A 5,147-nucleotide genomic window follows, 5' to 3' on the forward strand; every position below is an offset into this window, starting at 1 on the left:
CTGTCGCCCAGGCTGGAGTGCAGTGGTGCGATCTCGGCTCACTGCAAGCTCCGCCTCCCGGGTTTACGTCATTCTCCTGCCTCAGCCTCCCGAGTAGCTGGGACTACAGGCGCCCGCCATCTCGCCCGGCTAATTTTTTGTATTTTTTAGTAGAGACGGGGTTTCACCGTGTTAGCCAGGATGGTCTCGATCTCCTGACCTCGTGATCCACCCGTCTCGGCCTCCCAAAGTGCTGGGATTACAGGCTTTGGCCACCACGCCCGGCCATTTTTATTTTTTTTTAAGCTGCAAGCCACCATTTGCCAACCTCCAATTAAGATACATAAAAATCGCTCCCAGGGATGGAAGGGTTCTTCTGGGAAAAATCTTTTTTTGAGGCAGACTTTTGCTCTTGTTGCCCAGGCTGGAGTGCAATGGCATGATCTCGGCTCGCTGCAACCTCTGCCTCCAGAGTTCAAGTGATTCTCCTGTTTGCTACCTTCATAAACACCTGATGGGGCGGGCATTCTCACGCCCCTTTGATGAATGAGGGACTGAAGATCAAAAAGAGAATATCAGGCCGGGTACAGTGACTCATGCCTGTAATCCCAGCACTTTGGGAGGCTGAGATGGGCGGATCATCACTGGGGTCAGGAGTTTGAGACCAGCCTAGTCAATATGGTGAAACCCCGTCTCTACTAAAAATTTAAAAATTAGCTGGGTGTGGTGGCACATGTCTGTAATCCCAGCTATTCAGGAGGCTGAGGTGGGAAAAATCGCTTGAACCTGGGAGGCAGAGGGTTGCAGTGAGCCAAGGTTGCGCCACTGCACTCCAGCGTGGGCAATAGGGCGAGACTCCCATCTCAAAAAAAAAAAAAGAAAAAAGAACATCATTCACTCAAGGTCAACAAGTACAAGAGCCAGAATCTAAACTCAGGGTTCCAGCTGTCCATCACTCACCTCACTGAACAGACCAACTGAGAGGATTAAATAAGAAAATACATCCAGACAAGCCTGGCCAACACAGTGAGACTCCCATTTCTACTTAAAAAACAAAAATTAACTGGGTGTAGTGGCGTGTGCCTGTAATCCCAGCTACTCGGGAGGCTGAGGCAGGAGAATCACTTGAACCTCGGTGGCAGAGGTTGCAGTGAGCTGAGATCGCGCCACTTCACTCCAGCCTGGGTGACAGATTGAGACCTGGCCTCAAAAAAAAAAAAAAGAAAAAAGTAAATACATCCAGATCCTCAGCATGGGGCCTGGTATACAGTAGGTGCTCAGTAAGTATTGCTCTCTCCCCGTCTTCTATCCTGTGTGTCAATAAGACCGAGGTAGTCATGGCCTGGCTGGCAAGCAGATGATGAGAGGTTCTGATGGAAATCCATCAGTAATCAGCCCAGTGCAATCCCGTATCTCCCCATGCACACGTGACCTAATTATTTATATAGTAATAAGAAAACTCCAGAGGCAGGGCCAGGCGTGGTGGCTTAGGTCTGTAATCCCAGTGCTTTGAGAGGCGGGGGCAGAAGGATCGCTTGAGCCCAGGGGTTTGAGGCTACAGTGACCTATGATAGCACCACTGAACTCCAGCCTGGGAGACAGAGCGAGACCCTGTGCAAACACACACACACACACACACACAGATACACACACACACACACAGATACACACACACACACACAAACTCCAGAGACAACCAGGCCAATCACAAAGTGACCTTTCCTATCAGACCTCAGCTCCAAGCATGGCAGCGACAAGGTGGTGACCTGAGATAAGAAGAGCACTTGCAGAGGGTGCCTCTGCCCATATCTCTCCATATCCTCAAGAAAGGCAGAACTACCAAACATTTTTGCAACATGAGGAGCCAAGTTTTGCAACATACTGAAAAAGGGTTGTGCAAACCTCAGCAGAAACACCCCAATCACCCCAGCTGGGAGTCATCATCCAGTTGCTGCTGTAATGTGACTGTAATTCCTCCAGTGTTCATAATTTGTCTTGGAAGCTCAGCTGTATTTTACATGACGTGTTTTCTGTAGAATTCCTGAGTACTTGCTCTTGGGATCTGAGCCAAGTGCACACAATAGCTATTTGGGGCAAACAGCTGGTAAAGAGAAAGGCAGCTTAGACTCTAGAAGAAAACTGGAAAGAATTCAAGGTTACTAGAAATGTCCAGGGCCCAGTAAAAGAAGATTGTAATCTCTCTATGGGCAGAAACAGGCCATACACTTCATCAGTTTCCTCTCCATGCCCAGTTCAGCATGGAGCGGAAGCTCAGTATTTATTTGTGGCTCAGACGAAAAACTCATTTGCACGTTTCCTGAGCCCTTGAAGACAGCCTGGCAGGAGACAACAAATACAAAGCTGCACACGTACCACTTATCCAATCCCCTGTTGGTGACAGACATCACCAGTCAATCACAGACATGACCAATCCATCACAGCACTGGGCCTGGCTACAACCTCAGAATCTGTGCCAGCACAGTGCTAAAAGCAACTATTATCAACAGATTTGAGGAAAATATTCTGCCTCCTTGGTCTACATTTATAATGTTGAGTTGTAAGGAGAAGATAAGGGGCCACAAGAAAGATGACAATAAGATACTCACCATTGAGGCTGGGCACGGTGGCTCATGCCTGTAATCTCAGCACTTTGGGAGGCTTAGGCAGGAAGATCACTTGAGCCTAGGGGTTCGAGACCAGCCTAGGCAACATGGTGAGACCCTGTCTCTACAAACAAATATTAAAAATGAGCCAGTCGAGGTAGTGCGCACCTGCAATCCCAGCTACTCAGGAGGCTGAGGCAGGAGTATTGCTTGAGCCTGGAAGTTGGAGGTTGCAGTGAGCTATGATCACATGTCTGCATTCCAGCCCGGGTGACCCTGTCTCCAAAAAACAAATCATCATCAGGAAACATAAAGTTCCCAACAGTGGCCAGGCATGGTGGCTCACACCTGTAATCTCAACGTTTTGGGAGGCCTAGGTGAGTAGATCACCTGAGGTCAGGAGTTTTAGTCCGAGTCTCCCTCTGTCACCCAGGATGGAGTGCAGTGGCATGATCTTGGCTCCCTACAACCCTGCCTCCAGGATTCAAGTGATTCTCCTGCCTCAGTCTCCCAAGTAGCTGGGACTACAGATGTGTGCCACCACGCCTGGCTAATTTTGCTTCGCTTTTGAGATGAAGTCTCGCTCTGTCACCCAGGCTGGAGTGCAATCAGCTCATTGCAATCTCCACCTTCCAGGTTCAAGCGATGCTCCTGCCTCAGCCTCCCAAGTTCCCAAGTAGTTGGGATTACAGGCACCCACCACCATCCCTGGCTAATTTTTCTATTTTTAGCAGAGACAGAGTTTCACTATGTTGGTCAGGTTGGTCTTGAACCTCAGGTGATCCACCCACCTCAGCCTCCCAAAGTGCTGGGATTACAGGCATGAGCCACCACACCTGGTTAATTTTTGTATTTTTAGTAGAGACGAAGTTTTACTGTGTTGGCAAGGCTGGTCTCGAACTCCTGACCTCAAATGATCCACCCGCCTTGGCCTCCTGAAGTGCTGGGATTACAGGCGTGAGCCACTGCACCCAGCCAAGGCTTGCAGAGCTTTGAGGGTAAAGTCACCTAACTAGTTCCAGGCAGGGCTGAGAATGTGACTTCATGCCCAGTGCTCTTTCTCCAACATCATCATTGGCTGAGACTTCACGAGAACAGATACCTATGCAGACAGGTACCAACCAGATAGCAGTTTCACAGGACAACAGCAGGAGAGGGTCTGTGCTTCAAGACCCCTCCCAGTGCCAAACCTCTCCTGCACAGAGATTCCATAGTGCCTGAGATCCCCTAACAGGCTCATTCACTCACCCTCACAATCAGCCAGCAAGTACTATTGAACACTGACAAATGCTGTCTCATATTCTCAAAAGGAAACTGAGGTTCAGAGAGGTTAAGTGGCTTGCCTAAGGTCACACAGCTAATATGGCAATTAAAGTTCATCTAGGTTGGGCATAGTGGCTCATGCCTGTAATCCCAGCACTTTGGGAAGCCAAGGCAGGAGGATCACTTGAGGCCAGGACTTAAAGACCAATCTGGGCAACATAGTGAGACCTAATTTCTCTTTTATTTTTTTTCTTGAGACAGAGTCTCGCTCTGTCACCCAGGCTGGAGTGCAGTGGTGCGATCTTGCTCACTGCAACCTCCACCTCCTGGGTTCAAGCAATTCTCTGCCTCAGCCTCCTGAGTAGCTGGGACTACAGATGCCCACCACCACGCCCTGCTAATTTTTGTATTTTTAGTAGAGACGAGGTTTCACCATGTTGGGCAGGCTGGTCTTGAACTCCTGACCTCGAGATCCACCCGCCTTGGCCTCCCAAAGTGCTGGGATTACAGGCATGAGCCACCATTCCTGCTTTTTTTTTTTTTTAAGACAGGGTCTCACTCTGTCACCCAGGCTGGAGTGCAATGGCACAAACTCAGCTCACTGCAGCCTCTGCCTCCCAGGTTCAAGCGATTCTCATGCCTCAGCCTCCCAAGTAGCTGGGACTACAGGCACGCGCCACCACGACCGGCTAAATTTTGTATTTTTTGTAGAGACGGGGTTTCACCATGGTCTCTTTTCACACTGGTCTCGAACTCCTGACCTCAGGTGATCTGCCTGCCTCAGCCTCCCAAAGTGCTGAGATTACAGGTATAAGCCACTGCACCCGGCCCACGAGACCAACCCACGAGACCTCATTTCTCTAAAATAAAATTAAAAGTTCATGTTCTTTCCATGCACTGGCAGCTCTCTACATTGGTTCTGCTGGCCAGGCACTCTGCTGAAATGTTTCACACTGCCCTGGGAGGTCCTCAGTGGGTGGCCACTGTCTTTACATCACATTTGTTTCAATAAAGTGGGTCCACAGCTGGGCCCAGGGGGACACAGAGATGAGTCAAGGAAGGTCCCTGTCTTGAGGGGTTCGCCGTCTGGAGAGGAAGCCAGGCGAGAGAACAGCTGGTTACCATGATGTATGAGTTTCCTGTGGTGGCCGCAACAAAAAACACAGACTGGGTGGCTTCCAACAATGGAAATGTATTCCCCACAGTTCTGGAGCCCAAAAGCCCAAAATCAAGGCATCAGCAGGGTCGGTTCCCTCTGGAGGCTCTGAGAAAGGATCTTCTTTTACTCCTTTTTTTTTTTTT

This window comes from Rhinopithecus bieti, unplaced genomic scaffold (genome assembly GCF_001698545.2).
Source record: "Rhinopithecus bieti isolate Rb0 unplaced genomic scaffold, ASM169854v2 scaffold_23826, whole genome shotgun sequence".
Lineage (NCBI taxonomy): Eukaryota > Metazoa > Chordata > Mammalia > Primates > Cercopithecidae > Rhinopithecus > Rhinopithecus bieti.